The sequence below is a fragment of the Cupressus sempervirens genome, chromosome 8 (assembly GCF_028749045.1).
Source record: "Cupressus sempervirens isolate cs-2001-9-10 chromosome 8, ASM2874904v1, whole genome shotgun sequence".
Taxonomy (NCBI): domain Eukaryota; kingdom Viridiplantae; phylum Streptophyta; class Pinopsida; order Cupressales; family Cupressaceae; genus Cupressus; species Cupressus sempervirens.
In genome coordinates this window covers 468,568,064-468,592,420 of record NC_143125.1, presented here as the reverse complement: position 1 = coordinate 468,592,420, position 24,357 = coordinate 468,568,064, and positions in this window count along the sequence as shown.

Sequence of the window (24,357 nt, the reverse complement as noted above, 5' to 3'; positions counted from 1 at the left end):
TATCAAACCTATAAGGCACTTCACTTGGGTTTCAAATTTGGTATCAGTCAGAAAGAAAAATAAAGATATTAGATTATGTGTAGATTTTAGAAATTTGAACATCGCCTCCCTAAAAGACAATTATGGTCTATCAAACATGGAAGTTATGTTGTAGCAGGTAACTGGTTATGAACTAATGTCCATGATGGATGGCTTTCCTGGCTACAATTAAGTGTTGGTTGATGAGGTTGAGCAATACAAAACTACTTTTACAACACCATGGGGAACCTATGTATATGTTAGAATTCCTTTTGGCTTGATCAGTGTAGGTGTTACTTTTCAAAGGGCCATGGATGTTGCTTTTGTAGTAGACAGATTTATGGTAATATATCAAGATGATTTAACAACCTATTCTAAGAAAGTAGAGGATCACTACAAACATTTGGAGAAGATTTTTTTGAAGGTTTTAGAATTTGGGGTTTCTCTAAATCCTAGGAAATGTACTTTTAGAGTCATAGAGGGAAAAATTCTTGGCCACATAGTGTCTAAGGATGAAGTGAAAATTGATCTAGAAAGAGTTGCAGCCATTGATAAAGTTCCCAAGCCCAAAACTATGAAAGGAATTCAATCATTTTTTGGCCAGGTAAATTTCTTGAGGAGGTTTATAATTAAATTGTTGAGTTCAGTAGGCTAATTTCAAAGATGTTAAAAAAGGGTGTGGTGATCAAGTGGGATGGTGAACCCTCAATTGCTTTCTAAGAAATAAAAAATGCAATTAAGAATGCCCCTATACTTAGAACTCTAGATTATACTAAGCCTATGCATATTTGGGTGTGGAGTGAACATTTTTTTTGTAATGCATTCAATGTAAACAATTGATTTCATAGAAAATAAAAAATTGTGTTTTCTTTTCAAATAACATCCATCAAATGCTTGAATTGGTCATAATAATTGCACGCGCTCTATGCAAAGGGGTTTCCATCCATCTTGAGGTTGGAGTGTTGTGTGTTGTGTGTTGAGGCTATTAAAAGAATATGAGATTAATGTTGTTGAAACCATTGTTAGATTTCCTGTATCTTATGATTGTTATCAACTAATCAAAAAATATCTACATATGGGTAGCTAGGGTTTGATCATCAACTATTTGAGGGAATGAATCCCCCACTTCATCTAGTCATAGTTTAGCAGATTTTTGATCGTTTACGAAAAGTAGAGAAGGATAATATAGCACTAAAATATATAGTTGTCTCTTTATCCAACCTCTCTCAAAATTAATCAATCGAGTGTTTAGGCTTAAATCTACTGACACAATGCTTGTACTCATTGAGAGTGTTACTGCACTAAAAGCCCAAGTTGAATCATTCTTGGCTACTCTCATTTTGAATATTGCTATTATTAGGACTCAGTTCAACACAATCATAGAACAACTTGGGGACTTGGACACCTTCAAGGAACAATAGAGTGAACTAGTGGCTAAATACACTTCTCTTTTATTCGAGACCAAGCCGAAGGCCAAGTCATGGGTGCCAGTGTGCACCACTCTTGATTCTACACCTCTTGTGGTGGTGGAAAATATTGTCAGGGGGCAGCTCACCGAGCAGTGCTAGAGATAGGCCTATGAACTTAACCTTAGGGTTCATGGTCTCCCTAGTCTTACCATTGATCCATTGATAGATGGGAAATCTTTTCTCATGGAGTAGCTAGGCATCATAGATATCACCTTGGATAGCTATTGGGTGGGACCAAATGGGGTCTCTTTGTTTATGGTTCCTCTCACTCAAATAGATTACAGGTTCTTTGATTGAAAAGGAAGACTTTCCCTCTCCCTTAGAAGATCTTTTTAGACAAGGATCTTACTAGAGCATAGATGGTAGAGCTGAGACATTCTAGGGGGTTAGTTGTAGAGGGTAGATAGGCTGAGAAGTGGGTGGTATTTTGAAACCTTGGGGTTATCATTTAGGATCCCACTCCCAACAGATGAGAACAAAGATAGGCTCCTCTAGCCAAATGACGGTCACCCCAATAGTCACATGGGAGAGAACCTTCCCCCTCTTCTCTCCATGTCAACTGTTGGAATGGTAATGGTACTCTTTGGTCATTACCTGGCCTGCTCTCAGATGTGATTGGTTCAGTAGATTTTTGGTGGTTACATGGACTCATGAGAGTCTGATCTGCCCTCTCCCTAGGTTCTCGAGCTATTAGTATCTATCAACCTGTAGAGAGGAGGTTTGAATGTCAGGTGGTGTCCAGGGCTTCAGGGGTGTTGCCTGTCTAATCAGAGATGAACTTGCTAGCATCACGACACTAGTCCATTCCAACATTGCAACTAGGTTTATGTGGATCCAGATCAGCCATACTAAACATATTGGTCACCATCTTAGAGAAATTTTTATTTCAATTTTCTATTTCCCATCGTCCACCTCTCCTTATGCCATACACAACCCAGTTGATGGAGACCCCTTCCCTTATGTGCATGAGTATCTCACCAAGTTTTCAGCCTTGGAAGACATCATTATCCTAGGAGACTTCAATGCACAGACTAGATATCTTTAGACCCCTCTACATGACCATTCCTCTAACTCAACTTGTACTCAGGATATTGATCTAGCCACCATTTGGTCTTCAGAGACACTCTCAAGATTCTCTTGGGCCTCTCTCATGTTATGCCTGCCATCTCCTCTAGCTTTGTAAGTCGATCAATTTTTTGATCCTGAATAGCCTCTCCTATTTCTCAAACTCTGAGCTCTTCACTTGGTAGCCTCCTTATGGGGGCCTAAGTGTGGTCAACTACACTCTTGTGCTGGCTTCCCTAGTCTTCTTGAGTAGTAGCTTCATTATCACCCACCTCCCTTTAGCCAACCACTCTATCCCTAGTCTCCTTGTCTACTCCCCCCCTCCTCCCCCACCTCACTTCACCCCCAATCCTTATCCTCAAGCCCTCGTACCACTTTCTCCTTCTTAGATTGTAACTGCTAACTCTTCACCCTCCACCTCAGATGAATTCTCCCCTTCAACCACTTGTTATTCATCTCCCATGCTCCTCTTTTTGACCACATTGCCTCTACTTTATGAGAGTTCACCCTCCATTCCATCCCCCATCGCACTTCCTCCCAACACAACCCTGCAAGCTAGAAAGCTTGCCCCATGAATCAGTGGTTTGATAAGGACTACAAATCTTTCCATTGCTCCCTACATGCTTCCTTCACAACACACTACCCCTCTTACACACAGTTGTGTTCTTCTTACCACCACCTTCTTCGCTTCAAGAAACAGATTTTTGTGGCCTCACAGTTCAGATCTCTTTGTGACACTCTCGCTCATGACTCAAAAACCTTGTGGTGTACCTTATTCTCCCACTTCCCTCCCCTTCCTTCTACCCTTGACTAACACTCATTAGTATCCCATACCTCCACCCTATATAATATCCCTGGCCATCTACCCACTTACCGTCCTATCCCCCCACATTTTCATCTTTTCACTTCCTCCACCATTGGTGAGGGCATTAGACTCATGAGGTGTAGCAAGGCTGCTGATGATGAAAGTTTTTAGGTAGAGCTCTTCAAGCTTGGTACTCTAATCCTTTGTTCTTTTCTTCTAACACTCTCCAACATAGTGGTTAGCACTGGGTTTCTGAATTCCTAGTCAAGACACGTAATTTATCTCATCTATAAGTTTGGGTTGGTTTCAGACCCCGACAACTACATGACCATCATGATTGGGCATACCTTTTCCAATCTCTATGACATAATTTTGAATACCATCTTGTTTGGATACCTTGACAGGAAGCGATATCATGCTAGAGGATAGTTTAGACTTCATACTAATTATTAGATTAAGGATCACATCTTGACATTGCAGGAGTGCTATGAAAGTCTACTTTTGTTTTATAGACTTTTGTAAGGCTTTTGACTATGTTCTCTATGGAGCCCTTTTCCAAATGCTCATAGACATTGGTATTTCAAACATTCTTTTGATAGTGACCATGAGATCATATGAGATAGTGGTAGGTAGATTTTAGATTCCTAAGAGTTTCTCCAATCCAATTCATAGTACCATTAGGACGAAGTAGGGCTGCCCTCTCTTTCCCACTTTACTTGGTATATACTTTGATGAGCTGGAGACCTTCCTCATGGAGACCTTGCTCCCTGGAGATAGTTTCTACTTACACCAAGTTCTTATCTTCGTTCTTCTATTTGTTGATGATGTGATTCTCCTTGCCTCCTCTCCTGAGGGGCTCCAGAGACTTATTGATGGATTAGCCTCTTTATGTGTTGTCATGGTCTTTAATTGCTTGAAGACCTCTCAACTTCACTTTACCTTTCAAGATTAGGAGATTAAAATTGTATCATCATACAATTACATTGGGGTTAAGTTCTATGGCCCCTAGTTCAACATGAGACCGGCTTGCTTACCCAAGGTTTCCAAGGGGATGGACTCCCTTGCCCTATTGGAGAGACAATGCTTTCAACATCACTTTCAGGACATCGAGTCCAAGTTATTGCTTTTGGACTCTCTAGTCAGACTGACAATTCTTTATGGCTCAATGGTTTGGGGACCTTCACTTTTGGACTTTGACTGAGCATCAACCGAGTGAGTCTAGATCCTTCTCCTCTGTTAGATCATTAGATGTCACTAGTACACCCCACACTATATTATCTTGGTTTAGTTTGGGGCCCATCTCTTTAGGCTTAGTGTTATCTTCAACTTGATCTAGTTTCTCTAGCACCTCAGGGGCTTTTCTGGCTCTGTAGATGACCACCATAGATACTCCTAACTCACCTACTACTCCTCCATTGATATCACCAACTCTGATTTGAGAGCCAGAGCTTGTGGTTGGTATGCCCAGGCCATTGCCTTACTTAGCCCGATTGGGACTGATATTGATTGTCTCCCTCCTTACCATTTCTCATTGGATGCTCTTGCTCATCTACTCCCCTTACAAGGTGAGTTGAATGAGCATGTTAGACTTGACATATATAGATAGTACACCACCACGACTTGGGTTAACCCATAAAGGGGTCTGCGCTCGCGAATGGCCTTCTACTTGGAGCATTTTCTTGAGATCCATGAGGGGACTATTGTGTGCCCTTTCTACTTGAGCTGACATTGGAGCTATGCCCTTCGTATCTCCTTGGGGTCCTTCAAAGTGGGTTCACATAGATTGCATTGTTAGAAAGATCATCACTTGGTCAGAGATGATAAAATCTATCTCCTTTATACTCTATCTAAGATGAAGACTGAGATCCATTTCATCTTTAGATGTCCCATATACTAATAGATCAAGGGAAAGTTTCACTACGTATTCAGAGATTATAGATCTCTGTCAGCCTTCTTCATCTTCCTTGACCAATGATGTTTAGCCTTCTACCTCCGTGAGACCTTGCAACTTCATGACCACACTTTATAACTCATGTTTCCTTAGAGTCAGGCCTCAGATCAACTCATCACCACCTTCTTCCCCCTTTTCACCCTCTAGGGGCAAGAAGCAACTGCCAGAAACATTCATATCGTGACACACCAGATCTATTAGACCACACCATAGATTCATCTAGAAATGAAATTCTACTCCTAGTGCTACTCAGATTCAGGCTTGGGCCCCTTGTCTCCCTGGGTCTTATCCTTCAGTGATGGATTTCTTTGTACCAAGAAAGGATATCTAGTCCTTCTCTCATCTATTTGTTCTCATTTCCTCTCTTTGTTTTATTTCTTTTTCTTTTTCGAACACTATTTGGTCCTCTTGCTAGGTTGTTTTTCTACCCTGTTGTATCTTCTAGTCCCTTGGACCCTTTGTTGGTCTTTTGTTGGACATTAATATCATTATGTTATCTTATCTTATCTTTTCATACAGTTGTAGTGGTTATGCTTCAAAATAATGATGAGGGTTTTGAGCAACCTATTGCTTTCTTCAGTAAGTAACTCCAACCTATAGAGCTCAAATATTACATAAATGAGAAACATGCCTATGCTGTGGTAAAGATAGTCAAATTTTTTAGATGTTACTTGGTTGGTGCAATTGTTATAGCCTTTGTACCAAGTGTTGTTGTAAAAGACATATTTTCTCAACAAGAGGTATCTGGAAAAAGATGCAGGTGGATAAACATGATTCAAGAGTTCAAAAAAAATGTTCAAATCACAAAATTAGTATGAGGTCAAAGGTTGGCAAAACTAATGGCTCAATCTAATTTAGATGCTAGCCAAATCAATCTTGTAGATGAGGATCACTGCACTTATACTTATGATATGGACTATTGTGAGTGGTATAAGAATGTTATCTACTATTTTCAACATATGGATGCCCCACTTGGACTAACTCATAATGAAAAGAGATCTATGAAGTTGCAGGCAATCAAATACATTATTATTGATAGAAAACTCTAGTGGAGGAATTTTTAAGGAGTACTATTTAAATGTGTCAACTATGAGGAGTGAGTCAAAATTCTTACTGAGATGCATTCTGGACCATGTGGTGGCCACTACATGGCCAAGAAAACAACCCACAAGGTAATGAAGGGTAGTTTTTGGTGGCCAGGTTTGTGCAAAGATGCTCATCATCTGGTTAGGAAGTGTGACCCTTGTCAAAGGTTTGTTGGCAAGTTGAAATTCTCTAGGAACACATCATTGAAACTTATAGAAGTTCAAGCCCCTTTCCAACAATGGGGAATTGATTTTATTGGAGAGATAGCTAATAAATCCAACATTGGCTATTCATGGATCCTTTTAGTAACTGATTATTTCACAAAGTGGGTAGAAGCTATCCTCACCAAACAAGAAACTAGCAAGGTTATGAACAATTTCCTATTAAATAATATAATCACTAGATTTGGATGCCCAAAAATAATTGACAGACAATATGATGTGCTTTAGATAAGATGAGTTCATACAATTCTATGATAAATATGGCATCGCTAGATTTACCTCATCTCCATATCGTCCTTAAGGAAACATGAAAGAAAAGTCCATAGACAAGAGTTTGTTGAAGATCATTAAAATGATTTGGATGAAAATAAAAAGACATGGGAATCCAAGTTACATTTAGCAGTCTGGGATGACAAAGTAATAGTCAAGAAGGCAATAGGAGTATCACCATTTGATCTAGTATATGGAATTCAGGCAAGGATACCCCTGAACATCTTGATGGGTCTATACAATTTTGTCCAAAAGAATGACAAGGATATTGCAGATGATATGTAGGAAAGGATGGATGAACTTGCTAGGTTAAATGAGCACATAAGAGAAGCATCTACCAGAAATACCAAATTATAGTTGCAGATAAAACACTTGTTTGATTAAAAAGAAATGGGGAGAAAATTTGAACCTATAGACTTGGTGTTGATGTGGAATGCAAAAATAAAGGATAAGGTGAAGCATGGAAAATTTTACCCTATATGGCTTGGCCCTTACTTAATAGACTCTAGGTGGGGAGAAAACTCGTACATTTTAAAAGAGCTAAGTGGAGATATTCTTGAATCGTCAATTCTTGGATAGTTCTTGAAAAGGTATTTCTCCTAAAAAAGTACTTCTCTTTTCCATGAACAATTTTTAGGAGCTATATATAGTGTTTTCATTGTCTATAGTTTTGTAGTTTTCCTATTATGTGTGTGTGTGTGTCTCCCTCTATTAAGGTTGTCAAGTATGTGATTTGCTTTGCCCAAAGTTCCTGAGTCCTTGCATGAACAAAAACTATTCATCATCCCCATATAGAGTCAATGTTAGGCCCTCCTAGGAGTTGCTTATTTTTCAAAAGTTTAGGTCCAAAACCTAGTTGGCAACAACTTCATTTTCAAACATTTCCAAGGTGGGAAATTGTGTCAACAAACCCTAAAAAAATAAACAAATAGGTTTATCCTTGTTATATTTTTAAACCTTTTTTTAGGGCTTTCTTTGTTGAAGGATAATGTTTTTAGGCTTGTTATATCCTAAGTTTTTTGTGCTTTATGTCCCCTTTGTCACAATTTAATCATGGAAGGTCCTTCAATTTTAATTTCTTATTATATTTCTGCCTATGATGGACCCTTGGTGCCCATTGTTTTTATAACCCTTAAATCTAAGTTGAATCCACAGTCATTGCTTTGTTGATATTTAAAAGTGTAAGGTTTCTAAGTAACGTAAAAAAGTGAGAAAAGGACACATGTCTTGGTTGGGCCATAGAAAATACAATAGTTTGAACATTTGAATGAGAGCCATCAAATTTAGATCAGATCGAGGCCTATCATATAGTTGCTAAAGGAAGATGTGCTAGGTTTAACCAATGTGACATAGTGACAGAAAGACACGTGGACATAGTGGGGCCAGAGAGCTTGCGAGTGGAAAAAAGGGATGGTATCATCAAAGGTCAACATGTGTCACACTTTGATTTGATTATGGTTGAAGGTAAGCAAGTTTTAAGATTCATTACAGCCTTTGATCAAGCTAAAGATCAATGAATGTCACATAGTCACTATGAGGAGATGCTTAGTTTTTAAGTAAAGCAGTAAAGTGAGAGAAGGGACACGAGTCCTAGTGGGCCATACCTCACAATGAAGATGATATTTTGCACACCATTGATCTTTGCCCATATCGACAATTGTTGTATTATCGCAATGAAAAGATTCTTGCGGTCTAACAAATGTGAGAAAGTGACCAAGTGCCACATGTCCTTATGGGCCATATAAAGAAAGGAAAATAGATTCTCTGTCATATCAGAAGCTAATCCATGGTTGTTGTGGTTTCTCTATTACAAGGTGCAAGAATTTTAACCAATGCAACAACATGTCAAGGTGATGCATGTCCCCTATGGGCCCAATTATATGGAATGCCACCAAGTGATCTTGACCATCCAATGAAAAGTAGATCAAAAAACATTACAATGTCGCAAAAGGAAGAAGCAAGGTCTTTAGCTATAACGACTATGTGATGTTCAGACACATGTCCAGGGTGGGCCAGTTGTGGGGTGAAACATTGAAGGAGTTGAGAATAATTTGTATCGTCAGTTTCAAGATAGATCCACGACTTTCAATTTGTCGCAAAAGAAAAGTGCAAAGACTTTAACCAAAGCAACAAAGCCATAAGGCATCATGTGTCGAGGGTTTTGTGATCAATACAACAAGGACTCAAACATATGAGGTGTCTTCTAGCTGGCGAGTTACAATTGGTTTGATTGCCACTTCAACATGAAGAAAGATGAGTCAATGATAAGATTCAATTAAGCCTGTCAAATGTGCTAAGAATCAACAATCTATTTTAAAATTTGCTTGTAATGCATGCATACTCATTCTCTGCAGAGTATTAATGGAAAAATAAATTTTCCTCATGTAAATGAAGTTTCAAAATATAATGTACTCATTGCTTTCTATTCTGCAAATTGATAATTGATTATCAGATCAGAGAAAAAAGAGTAAAGATTTTAGTGCTATGAGACTATGGATTATTGAGATGAAGGTGAATTATCGTGACCAAAATTTGTGAAAATATTTCAGTAAGTCTTATCCTTTCAGATAGAGAATTTTTTCTATGTTGAGATTTCGTAATTGTGAAGATGCCTCCTAGAAGGGATTTATTTGGGAAAGTATATTACCAATACAGAAATGTTCATGATGATTTTTTGGAACAATTGAATGCTTCTACCAATGGAATTGCTAAAGGAAATGAGATGATTTCCAAAACCCTAGGCTGAAAGTAGATGAGGGTTTATACGACAAGGGAAATCTATTGAGGGATGTGCAGACATCCATGGGTGGCCTAGAATTATTTAAGAAATGGTTCTCTTAAAGGAAACAAGACACACCCCATAACAATGTCTGGGATTTTGATGTGGGAAAATTTATTGTACTTGGGGTATTCATGGATGTGAACTTATTAACCATGTTGACAAGAAGATATGATCTTGTTTTATAACTGATAAGAAATTATTCTAGAGACGACCTTTTTAAGGTGACAATAGAGGTAATTAGGGAACTATTCATGTTAAACCCTAACATTGCAAGCAAATTACAATGCACAGAGGATATACATGTTGACATTTAGGTCAATTTGTCTATCAGTGACCCAACACTTAGTCAAATGGTTGCATTGCTACCAAGTCGTGCAGTTTCTACCAAGCTTATCATTCATCCTACATGTTAACCAAGTGTTTCAATTTCTCCTGAGCCAAGTAGTTAGAATGCAATGTCTATTGAGCACCTGAGTCAATTTACAATGTTTTCCAAGCCACACAATGTTTACCGAGCTTCAAAGACTATGTACAATGCAAACCAAGCATAGCATAGGCTATTGAGCTATTCAACAAAAGTAAAGAAGATCATAGTGTTAACTGAGTTCTAGTATGTTAACCAAGTTCTACTATATCTACTAAGGTCACAATGTTAACAATGTGAATCTAGTGTTGACCAAGTCATGCAGTGTTAACCGAGTGATTCAACAACTACCAAGTTTCTTAGAGTTCACCGAGTCACACAATGCTAACTGAGTTCAAGCTACTTGGAAGTGATCAGTATGGACCAAGCTTCAAGTTCAACTGAGTGCCAAAGTTTTTCAAGTGTTGATAGTGTTTGTCATGTATCAAAACATCACCGAGTTTGTCCTGAAAACCCAAGTTATAGAAGTTGGGCCGACTTTGTGAATTATGATAAAATTGGTATTGTAGCCGACTCTAGTAAGTTGTTATTTGGATTGGTATATATGTTATGCATTGTATCATATCCAAGAATGTCATATTTGAAGAAGATAATGAAGTGCATGACTATGAACTAAAGAAGGCTACAAGTAGTATAAGGGAAAATAGAGATTTATCTATCACAGTCAGGTGATCGTTGAAATACAAGGAATCTCATTCAGCAAATCAAAGGTGTAGATCAAAGATTAGCCACTAATTCATCCTAACAGGTGCATTAGTTAAATTCTTTAACATGGTGGACTTAACAATCTTTTTCCTAAATCTATTAATTGAGTGCATACTTCATTGTATATTTGTAAATCCTTTAACAAGGTGGATCTCACAATCCTTATTGTTCCTAAAAGGGAAGATCACTAGAAGTGGTCAATTGTAAGCCTTAATAGGTTAACTTTATACTGCAGTGCTAAAGCTTGTGGGTATCATCCCCACCCCAGTTCTAATTTCTAATTGAAAGGTTTGTGGGTCATCATATCTTGTGTAAAAGTGTTATGAAATTTTTATTGCTTTCATTCTTTCATGTGTGCAATTAGATCAGAATATTATATGAAGGATTAATTTGTGAAGTAAGATAAAGTTTTATTGGTTCCTGATTCAACCTCCCCTCTTAGTAACCTTGGCTACCTTATATTTCCAACAATACCTCAGGACTGGGCCTCTTCAAGAGTATTTTACTAAGGTGGGGAATTTGACATTGGTCACATCATCTACCCATGAGCCTTTACTAAAAAAGTACTTCAACCCCAGGGCTCAGGCCTTATATGTTCCTTTGTGTAAAGTTCTTGGTATAGATGAGTAGGAATATATTCCATTACCTTTAACATATATGATAGCTCAAATATTACAATATAGAACAAGCTCAATTTTTTATTTTGCTTCTTTTTCGTCTAAGGAGATCTATAATTGACTAATTGGAATAAGCAAGGGTAAAGTTGATAAGCCTTTTGGCTAGTATTCTATGCTCATGTGTATGTGCCTATTCAAGGATGTATCTATTTTTGAAAAGGAAATGAAGTTGGAGAGAAAACGAGAGGGAGAAAAAATGCCAATACAATTATGGAGTGCTAATATGACTTGGGAGATCATAGATGCAAGTTTTGTTAGATTTGATAGATATTTTGCTTCAAAAATAAGGGCATTGTTAGTTGAAGACAACCCTTGAATTCCCAAACCCTTGTTGGTGCTAATCAGGCCTAAGGAGCATGCCACAAGGTTAAAGGTAAGCCACAATTGGGGAGACATTATTCCTTACTCTATTTCTATTGTATTTAGAGTTTACATGGTTTTCAAGGAAAACCTCATGTTGTACCCTACCAAGTTCCTTTCAAGGTAGGTATAGTTGAGTTCTTGTGGCAAGTTAGGGGGCTTGAAGAAAGAGAATTGATGGGAAGATCAAGAGGGACATTTTTTCCCAATTTTATAGTAGCCCACCAATTCATAATAACAAAAGGTGGTTGGAAGCACCTTGATAATTTTTTGGATAAGTATCAAATGGCTCAGTCACACACTAGGTTTGCAAATCCTGAAGGGATCTATGGAATGTTTGAAGAAAGGACTAAGACTAGGACCTATAACCATTTTTTCTATTATCTTGAGGATGTAATGAGGAATGCATTCTCCTTGAAGGAGCAAGAGATTAAGAAAGAAAAATGGTGAGTCTTCAGTAAAGTTATGGAGTTTATAAGTGCTCTAGATAAAATTTATGATCCATTAAGGGATATAAAATTTTGGGGTAATAGAGTAAATAAATTGACGTCACATTTTGCTAAGATTATGCAAGTTTTGAATGAGAAAAAGGAAGTTTTGAGGAATGCATATTTGGATCAGACAAAGGAGGTGGAAAAGAAGCTTGCAAGCAAATCTATCATAAACCTAGGAAAATATACCCTCCAAAGAAGAATTGGATATATTGTGGGCAGAAATATAGATGCACATCCTATGCTAGTATGCTTGAGGAAATACTCTGAAAGCCCTCCCTCAAAGCCATCTGCAATTAGATAGAAGTTAGAGGTGGGGACTTCATCAAGAGTTGAAGCGTATTCACCTTCCTAGACTTCTATGTTTTGATAGTGAAAACATACTAATGGAGCAATTGAGATAGATGGGAGGCCAAGATGATGTTTTAATAACAACATTAAAATTAGAGGAATGAATGCCACAAGATCCCCCAATGCCAGTTCTAGCTTTCACAATTGAGGATTTCAAGGGAAGGGAGATGGATCCTCTCATTGAACATGCCTCTAAACAATTTGTTTCTGATGATGATTTTTTTAATCTAGGGCATTTATTCAATTATTGTGGAGAATAAATATTTCAAAATTTGAGGCCAAATGCAAGAAATTGAAAGAAAAGCAACCTAATAGAGAGGACTTTTCCATAGAAGAGGAAGTCAAGGAAGTGTTGATGCAAATTTTTGATCGAATAACTACAAAGGTTAGAAGGAAACTATTAAAGGATGTTGTTGCTATGGTGCTTCTTGAATGGGATATTACCAATGCCATGGTATTTGATGTCATTAGAAAAGATAAGAAAACTAAGTTTAAGATAGAGGATGAAGTCAAAGAAGCCCATAAAGGGGTGAAATATAGTGGAGACCACCGAGCATTGGTAATGTGGTCAATCCAAAAAAGCAATGAATCTAGACTCTAAGAGATTTAAGATTCAAAACATACATGGAGCTTAGAATCCATAGTAACTAATTACTAGTAACTAATATATGATAAATAGAATCCATAGTAACTAATTACTATTAGGAAAGGAAAAATAATTATCAGAACATGATATTTTACTTTTTTGTTTCATCCACTATGGGTATACCTGCATAAAAAATTATGCAACTACTTTCAAATCAAATGAAAGATGTCACATGTGCTTAAGTTAGTCATCCTATGGGTTGAAGATAGTGACACTTTTGTCATTTCTATAACTATTCTTTGTTCAGGACAACTCTCATTTTCCCTTTATGCCTGAAGCTTGCTGCAACTCATCCTATGTAAATGAGTTCCCAAGGCTAGAGGAGGGTCTAAATTTTGATTTTGAAGGAACATACACTTTCATATTTTAAGTCAGTCCATAGCTATATAGTGGTATTGTCTCAAAGATACCATTAATGGAAATATAAATTTAGATGGCTAAGTCTATTTTGAGTTTTTCCTTACTAAAGTTGACATTGAGATGCATATTTTTAAAGAAGATAATACAAAAGTATTTAAAATTTGGTTACCCAATCTAGGTCTTTTCTCTTCTTGTGTTTCTTTTGATTTTTTGGAATTTGATGATAATGTCTATTGAATTTTAGTTATAATTTACTTCGAATTATATCTTAGTTCATGTTTTGTTGATAATCTAATGGGTTATGTATATGTTTGATGTGATTATGGGAGAATTTAAAGTTGTCTAAAGGAATACCATGATAAGAATGAGGTTTTAGATTGAGTATTTCTTTTCTGTTCACAAATGATAAGATAGATCTGGTTCTATGTGTCAAAATTCTATGATTTACAACCCAACGCACAAGGCACTAATCATATTTTAAATTGGTGAAATCTAGATGAATTATACAATGAAAAATTATCAATCAAAACTTTACTTTTTAGTATTATAAATCTAAAGAAGGAGCCTACACTTGATTCAAGTTTTTAGAGGTAACAAGGATTAGCCATTTCCCATCCCCTTTTCAATTTTTTGAATTAGAAGAAGTAAAGGCATATCTATCTGCTAAAATGGGGATTAATGCTATAGAGTTTTAATGATAAGCAGGTCATAAATTCTTGGGTGTACCTGCATGAATTTTGTAGAGTTCAAAGGGAAGAAGACTTGAATAGTCTTATTAGTTGGTCTTTTTGAATTTCTTTTTGGAAGGCCCATCATGGTTTCTTTTGGATAATTCTTAGGGTTTCCTTTGTATTTTAAAGAGGTAGTTAAATCTTGTCAAATCAAGAGCCAACAGACCTAGTTTGATATATCACTCTACACTTCTGGAGCCTAGGGCTAGAAAGGCCTCAGAGGTTTAATTAGTTAATTAATGTTATCTAGTTAACCTATATTGTTTTCCCACCTAAAAACTCACATATAAGGAGACTTGGAGGCTTCATTTTGATATATCATCAAGCTCAAGCATCTCATTTTTCATGCACTCAAGCTCTTGCTCTCAAGTCCATATTTCTTCCTTTTACATTCAAGGAGTCCAAGATTTCAAGTTATTTAAGAATTCAAGCAAGGAGATTTCTATCTAGCATTGAAGAATCCTTTGTGAGAATTTCCTCTTCAAGGTCTAACATATTTTTGGCGATCAAGGGAGGAGATCTGCATTAAAACATTCATCATCTTCTTCATTGATGCACTTTTATGTCCATGGTACCATGATGGAATTATGGTAGATCCGTTGCAAAGAGTGGATATACCCTACATTCCTAATTCAAGATCTACATTTACATACATACAAACAAGGTGAATCCTAACATTTATCTTGTCTCTTGATCATTTAAATTTACATTTCTCAATTATGGTTAAATTCTTAACCTAGGACCTCATCACCAAGGTAAGCCTTCATTAAACCCCAACCCCCAAACCTTTCTTTTCTGTGTTGATTTACATGTTGGGAGTGAAAAGGATTATAGATTTGGAAACTATCGTCTGTAAGATTTGTGAAGTCATTAGTTACATATTGTTGGACTTCATCAGCCATGTCATAAGATGTCTTCCCAAGTCGACCTAGTCCTTCAGTCTAAGATTTCAGGGAGATTTTTGGGTTTTGTTTCTTTCGTCATTTTATTTTGAGATCCACAGATAGACATTCAGACACAATTCAAATCTTCGAGTTCTAGAGAAAAAATACATATTCCTCTACACATTTCAAGGTGAGTCAATTATATTTTATTTCTTTTCATATTTTGACTCTAGATTTATATCTTAATTGGGCTAATTGTCTTTGGATAGCATCTAGATTTACATTATTTAAGCAGTTAGTTCAATTTCACATTCACATTGTCCTATTAAGGGCCAAAGAGAGTACATTTCCTTGTATTATATTCTTCCTTGTAATCTAAATTTAGTATTAGTTCCCTTATTCCTTTGGGTCCTAACTAATCTAATTTGGATCATAAGTGGAATCATATTTGGAAATTCCCCTTTCCCTCACACACACATTTGAATAGCTTAGTGAACCCGTAAAATGGAAACCTATATCTTATTAAAGTGCTTCCATTTTAGCACTAAGCAAATTCAATAACATCATAGAGATTAAATATCCAACCTCAACATTGAATTCCAAATCTATAAACCGCACTGATCAAATATTTGTCTTTGTTCCTACACTGCTACACCAGTTTCCTATCATTGCAAGTTTCATTGCAACTTGCACCACACTAAACCTAAACTTGCAAAATCGCATATGTAACATAATGAATGTCTCTAGAATCTATGTGTACAGTTGCATGTCATAATTCATTCACGTTACCAATCATATAATGACTAAGTATATCAAGAACATAGACATCTAAGAACACCTAAGTGGACATTAATGGAAATCAACATAATTGATAGAATATGACATCAATAACAATGCATTTCCTCATCTTGTCAAAATTGATTATGTCAATAATGTCCCCTTTAGCATTTATGGCAATAACTCAAGCATTGCCAAAACATATTCTTAAAATACCATCAGATAAAAATAGTCAAGCTCAAGTTCCTTGTAGTTCCAAATACTCTTCCCATGTTCATTTTCTCTTCATACTCTATGGATCCTCTTCATTCTACTACTCCATTCTCCCCATGGCTTCATCAAGTTCTCCCCCTTTGACAATAACACCAAAGGTGTCATGCTCATAGACTGCTCTTGTTAAGGAGTAGTCCCCTTTGAAATATAAAACTGCAAGACTCATTGGATTGATGCAACACATGCTTCTTAATTATACTTAAGTAGGGGCATGACTGCTAACTTACTTCTAAGGTACTCAAAAGTATCCTTAGGAAGAAATTTTGTGACCATATTTGCAATTTTCTCTTTGGTTGGAATGTACTCCAACTTCACCACCTTCTCCTGCACCTATTCTCTCATAAAATGATACTTGATAGAAATGTGTTTACTCTTTGAGTGCATTGTTAGATTCTTAGAAATATTAATGACACTAGTATTATCACAATACATTGTCACCAATTTAGTTATCTTCTGCTTGATCCCTTCTAAGATCTACTTTATACACACTATTTTAGTGTTATTTATAGTTGTAGCTACATACTCTCTCTCTCTTGTTGACTAAGATATACAATTATGCTTCTTTCTTGTCCAAGACAAGCCTACCACTAAGAAAGAATGCACCTCCACTTGTACTTTTTTGGTCATCGATATTGTTTTCCCAATCAACACCAGTAAAGACATTCAAAGAGAAATCTCCATCATCAACATACCAAAAACCATAATCAAGATATCTAAAGATCCTTTTCACTACAACCATGTGTGATTCTTTCAAGTTCAAGATATAAACCTTGCCATTGTAGGACTAGAAAAATATGAAACTTTCTTATTAAGTCAACCACTAAACATCAAAACATATGCAAACTATTCTAATCAAAACAAGAAAGCAACTTGAAATCAATAGAGTTCAAAACTTTAGAAAACTCGCTTCAAGTTGATCTCCCATGCTCTTCTTTCTTCTCTATTGAAAATGTGCTATATTTCTCTTGGCTTTGAGAAAGTGCACCTATGATATGAAAGAAAAATGACCATGAAAATAACGAGATAATAGGAGAAAGTGGTTAACCAAAATGTGACACAAAAAGCTCAATTTATAGGATTGAGATTAGAAGGAGACACAAAGATTGGCATGATTGTCATATTTATGACAAATTGAAAGCAAAAATTGGAATGCACAGACCAAGGAAAAATTAAAGGGAAAATAGAAGAAGAAAGAATGGACAAATTAGTATGTAATTAAGATGCAAATTTAGGGGAGAAAATATGGGAGAAATATGGAGGCAAATTAAGAACCATGCTTCTGACAAATGAAATCAACGTCAAGAATACCTTCCTTGTGAGTCTACCTCTTAAGATTAAGAGATCTAAAACCATTAACAAATTCCTTATTACAACTAGTAAGCATGTGCCTAATTTGATTACATAAAAAAAATGAAAAATGGGAGCCCTTCATAATTCAAATAATGAAACCACATGGCCAAAGAAGAGGTAATAAAATTCATATGAGGAAAACGTTAAGATATGTCAACCATGACACAATCTTTGTAGAAGTGGTGTGAAAGTTTAGTAGAAACCTCCTCAATCTCAATGGAAGTGTCGACAAGGCCAAGCATGGATTCAATAAGGTTACTAGTACTTAAAACCAAAGATAAATTATAGATCCATATTTGAATAAGAATGAACACGATACAAACATTAGTATGGTCATGAAAAGATGACTATAGAGCCACAAACACTCCCAAACTTCCAAAAAACCAAGGTCCATTATTTCAAAAAAAGGAACAATTTTCTACACTTTGAAAAAGAAACAAAAAAGAATCCATAATCAAGAAATTCTACAAAAGGTAGGGACAAATAAGCCCATCAATCAATATTCAAGGTCAATAAGTCCTCCATAGATGACTGCTTTCACATAACCTTGAAAATCAAAGCCCACAATTTGAAATCAAATGAAATCGTTGATATGTGATCATTAAAAAGATCAAATTTCATAGGCTCTAAGGCCAAGGAGATCTTGGTATCACCCATGTAAAGTGCAAGAAGAGATTGAGACAAAGTAAAAGGAGAGGGATTATCAGAATCAATCTCTATAGCCATGGGCGACATAGAAACTAGAGAAAAACTATAAATTCACCTTATGTTTTGCACTCAAGATTGAATCCTTACAAAAGGAATTGTGTGGAAAGGATTTTTTGCATTCTTACATAACTTGTAATTTTTACTAGCATACCCCAAAGTCATTTTAAGAGAATAACTATCCACCATAAGGGAGAAAGAAGCACCATCAAAATGTTCATCCATACGTCCAATATGTTGCATAGCATTTGTGCCTCCTCCCCCAATCATTGCCCTTGCTTCACCTCTTTGCTTCCTTCTTACAAAGTGAAACCCACTTCTTCCTGGTTGTCCCTTGCTCCTTTTCACCCACCTAATTGTGTGAAGATTCACACGTTATGCTAATTTTTTTATAAATTAAATTTTATATTAATAAAGCATAAAAAATATTATTTTTATATTTATTTTTCTTTTAATTTAATTAGTCAATATGCTAGTTTATTAAAGAAACCTCCCAACAAAATTTGAAATTCCTCACACCCAGAAAAGAAAAATGTAGTGCTAGTAAAAAAAAATGATCCAATAGTGGGCATGTGTTAGAGAACATACAAAATTGTGGCTTTGGAGTCTCACAAGTACTCTTCATCAAACATAATGGCTATGTGCACATATGCACGATCACAAGTTGTTTAACGTTTATTTCCTCCACTTTATAAATGCCTCCAATAATTTTGCCAACATTAACCATCAAAATATTAAAACTTTTATAAATTCTCAGTGTGCTAAACATCAAAGCCTTTAGACTAATGAAATCTTAGAAAAAATACATCAATTTCTAGAGATTTGAATTCACGACTATTGAAATGTTCTAACTTGCAACCTTTGATATCACAAAATATCTCCAAATTTCAAGATCTTTGATAATCAAGCCTAAGCAAAATGACAAAAAATCATCAAACTTCAAGACTAAAGCTTGTAGAAGTAAATTTTTTTCACTTCTCACTCAAATACAACTCAAGCAACCAAAACACATCTAAAACTAACAATGCAATTCCTTATTGCTTTGAAAGCTCGGATTTGAAAGCAAAAACCTTAAAAAATGCCAAATGCGATTAAAAATCTTCCACATTTACAAATAACCCCTTCCACAATTACAATGATCCAAGTGTTTGAAGATCCCCTAAAAATTACAAGACACAAAAAAGAAATAGTTTGACCTCACAAAGAGACATTAGGCACATGTGATTGTGTGCACAGAAGTGCATTACACTTCTCCTCCATACAATATATAAAAATTAATAATTTTTTTTTTCTAAAAAGTTAAAAAAACCATACACCCAAAAGGTTATGGTGAGGATCAATTAGAGCTATGGTAACAACTCCTCATTTCACAACTAAGACAAACACAACACAAAAGCCAATTTTTTTTTTGCTACCATGAACCCACAAAACAATCAACACATCTATCAACTATGATTTCATATGCGAATACATAAACACCATATTTTTACCCTATAGATCGATTAGGCTGACATCAACTATCTTTAATACAAAAATTTAGTTTGGGAGGGGAATTCATGCGGTCACAAATTAGAGGAGTCATGGGTTAACAAACTGTGAAAAATGAGTCAAGTAGATGAGTTCTTCAAGGGTATTAGTCACCTCCCTTTCAACATTCTCTTAGTTTTGTTAGCACAATCATAGATGAACAAGAAGAGAAGGTGAAATTAAATTAAATTTATTTTGATGTAAAATTCTACATGGTGTTTCTCAAAATATGCAACTCATAAGGAAAATATGTGGTTGAAACATGTAAATTATGTGATGAGTATATAACAATCATATGTCACCAAAATATTGTTAGACATTGAATTCAAATTAATGAATAATAAATGCTTGACAATAAGTCAAATTTCATAGGATAAACTTGTTGTGATTAATTTTCAAATTAGTCATTCTTATTATTTAAATAGTTTATATTTTAGCCAAAAAAATTAAATAATATGGAGTATAGACTTATTATTCTTATCATTCTTAGTTAAATGTTATTTAAAATTAAAAATAAGAATCTCAATTTATGATTTAGATATATATATATATTTTTTTATTTTTTTCTGAATAATTTAAGATGGTTAGTTCTAAATTTTAAAGAAGAATTAGGAAAAAAATCACAATTTAAGTTTGTTTTTTTAATTAAAACCGGTATTTGTATCAATGATGTGCAATGACTAGGTTGATAGATGCAATGCTTACACTAAGATATGTTTGAGAAAGAGGGAAAAGTCCAAAGATTTGAAATTTCTTTTAATGGATATAACTATTTGATCATAATTGATGCAAAATAAAATTGAATATGGATCCAAATTATAGCTAGCTGAAATTGTTCAAATCAATGATAATAATTTCTCGACAAACAACTCAGACTCTCCATCAATGTAATCAATCTTTCTTCACTACTTTTTCAAATGATTTGACAAGTCCGCTTGCTATGACCGACATTTAAAATTCTAGATCTAGCAAACGAAAAACTTAAAAAAATGTACAGGGAGATCAGGTTGGGCTTAACCAACACATTCAAACCAATTTAGTTTGGTTGTTAGAATAGGAATAGGAAATTAGGAATATGTTTTCTATTTTATGTTTGGTGCACCAATTGGAATATGGAATAGGAATACATATTCTCATTTTGTCTCGAAAGGAGCTTATGTCCATTCCAAAAAATAGTTGTTAGTAGAATAATCATTCCTATTTTTAATTCTTATGCCTACAACCGAACAGACCGATTTACCACAATTAGAATTTCAAATTCAAATTTGCAAAGTCTCCCCCAATTCTCTTGAAAGACAAATAGACAATTTTCTTTTATTGTATCAAAATTGCAGTCATAAGAGTTGCAAGAGTAAATAGAATCATTAGAGAGGTGATGTTGGTGTTGGTATTAATCTCATTCTTTGTATTTTTCCTCTTTTTTTTATCATTATCATAGGCTATGTGAAAATTGGCAAAGAATTTAATCATAGTTATTGCATTTGTTTGGAAGTTTTGAGGTCTAGTCACAGTCTCACCGTATGCAACAAATTGGAGGTTCTGATAAATGTTTTATGATATTACAAGGTATAAGAAAATTGAATCTGTTGAAAAAGCTTCATTAACTTTCACATGCAAATGATCATTGTGAAGTCAACACACTGCAATCTTTAGGTTGTGCCAACATGGAAGGTTTCAATGTTAAATGGGGGTTGGATTTTAAAGTTAAAAATGTTCTAGCATATATGCATGTAAAATGTAGAAAGCATAGGGAAAGCATGTGTATTTGTTTGATAGAATGCTTTTAAGATTATAAGATGTGAAAAAAAGGATTTTGCAAGGTTAATAAAGTACTTTAGAGCACAATGATTGCAAGATATGCATAATGCTGAACGAAGTATAAATAGATCGCAATCTAAATATTGTTTTGGGATTTTAAAAAAAAAATTAAAAGATTTTTTTGAAAAGTTCGTTTAAATACTTGTCCTAAGAAAAAATCAAAGAACAAGTGTCACATAGTAGCTTCTACTTACCATTTTAATAATTAATTAAATTTTTATATTAGTCAAAACAATATAAAATAATATATCATATTTATAAAATAATATAGTTTACTAAAATAAAAATAAAAATATTTAAAAATAATATATAAGATTCATTAAATAATATAGTGTACAAAAATAATATTGAAAATAACACATTTTAAATCAATAATATATAACATTTTAAATAATTTAATTGTAATAATTAAAATATATTAAAATATAATAAATTATCTTTAAGAAACTATAATAAGAATTTCATTTTAATTATCCATTTCTCAATTAGAGAGCTCTCTTGCCCTGGTGTCTCCTATGTTGGCCATTAAAACACCCAAGAAAAGGGGTCATAAGCCTCTTGCTTGTAAGGTTAAGGAAGAAATTAAAGTTGGTATTCAATCGACTCTTTTGGAGACTTTTTTGCCTATTATTCGAACTAGGAGAGCAGTGCGCTTTCCTACCTCATAATGAGGATTATGTCATGGAATGTCAAGGGTTTAAATTCCCCTGACAAGAATAGTAGGATTAAAAAGTTTATCTTATCCTCTTAGGTTGACATTGTTCTTCTTCAAGAGTCCAAACTTTCTCAGGAATCTTTTGTAAAGTTTTCTAGATGTTGGCCTTCTTGGGAGTCAAGTTGTGTTCCATCTTTTGGTGCTTCTAGAAGTCTTATTTTTTTGTGGAAAAGTAAGTATATTACAAGGCATATTCTGGTGTCAAAATCCAATTGGCAACTCATTGAATTCAATTGGTTTGATGTTAAGTTTTTTGTTTTTAATGTCTATGGGCCTTCTTCAACTTAGGATAAACTCATTCTATGGGAATCAATCACAGACCAAATTAGTAAAATTGATGATCTCCTAGTTGTTATCAGGGGGATTCTAATGCCATTTCTTCACCGGGTGAAAAAAAGGGGGGTAATGATACTGCTCAGAGGGTCATAGATGAATTCAATTTTTTTATTCAAAATAACGCCTTGTGTGGTGTTCCTTTTTTGAATGTGTAGTGCCTCTCCCATTTGACTTATGTAAGTCATCCTGATGGATGCAACCTTGTTGATCTTTTGTTCTGATGGATCATGATTGTGACCATGAGTGGTTTACACTGTTGAGGTGATTGGATTCATGTTTATGTATTAGTTGTTTTGATTATTCTTTGGCTGATTTATGAGATTATGATGTGACTTTTGGTTCACTGAGGTTTGTGCCAATGGTTACCAGGACCAGTGTGGTATCATGATGCTATTCCGTGATTACCCTGAGATGTGTGCAGAGATTGCATTGTGTACTATTACCATGTTACACTGGACTAAGTTCCTATAATAGTGGTTAGTCATGTTTATGACTGTGTTCACTTATGTGTTTTAAGTGCCTTTTTGTTGTTCTTTATTCAACCTTTATTGAATGCTTAAATGATTAGAAAGGATTCTCTATTTGGATTATTTGGTTATGTGATGTAGAATTTACCTTGTTATATTTTGATCTAAGAGATATTTTTTACTTATCTTATGTTTTACATTTGAGAGGACCTAAGGGTCAGATGTTATACTTTGATTTCAGTATCATAGATGTTAGACTACTATGTTTTTCAGTTGATCATTTTGCATGATGATGCCATTTTGAGATGATAGTGTGTTTTATGATGATATCTGGTTATCTGGTATTTGGACATACCCCTAATTATGTTATGTGATGGATTTAATGCTATGGTTATTTACTTAATACATGAGTGATGTATATAGATTATTTTAATATAATTAAATAAATGGTTAGATTAGGTGATTTAATGCATTTATTACTTTGACTATGTTATTATATGCAATTGCACTTGATCATGTTGTTTAGTGTGCAAGATTTATATCCTTGGTAGTGACACATGGAGTTAGTGATTTAGCCATTCATATTTTACCAATGTTGTTCATGTATGGTCGACGTATCCTTATTTTAATTGATTAATTAAACCTTTCGGTGATTATTAAATCTAAACTCATTTGCATTATGTGATTAGACCAGTGAGTGTGTTTGTGCATTTAGAGGTTCGCATTGTCACAAAAGTTGTTAAGAAATTTTTTGTATTTTTGGGTTTTCAGGCTTTTAAGTGATTTATTTTAATTTCTGGTAGCTTTTCCATAGATGAATTCATATTACTAAGAATAGCCTATTTTTGTTTGGGTCGATTTGGGGTTTAACTAGGTTGGTTGGATATTTGCCCTTATTGATTATTCACTCAAAAAGTGAATAAATATCCAAAAAAAGAATTTAATTCCTCACTTCTCACTTTTGAATTAGAAAGTTGGAGAGTAAAACCCAAAATCCTCTTCATGAGGATTTACTATTTTATTCATTGTGGGAGCTACGGGCATGGGATCGTCATGAGGTTGAGCTCATTGGATCCAGCTTGGGGAAACCTTG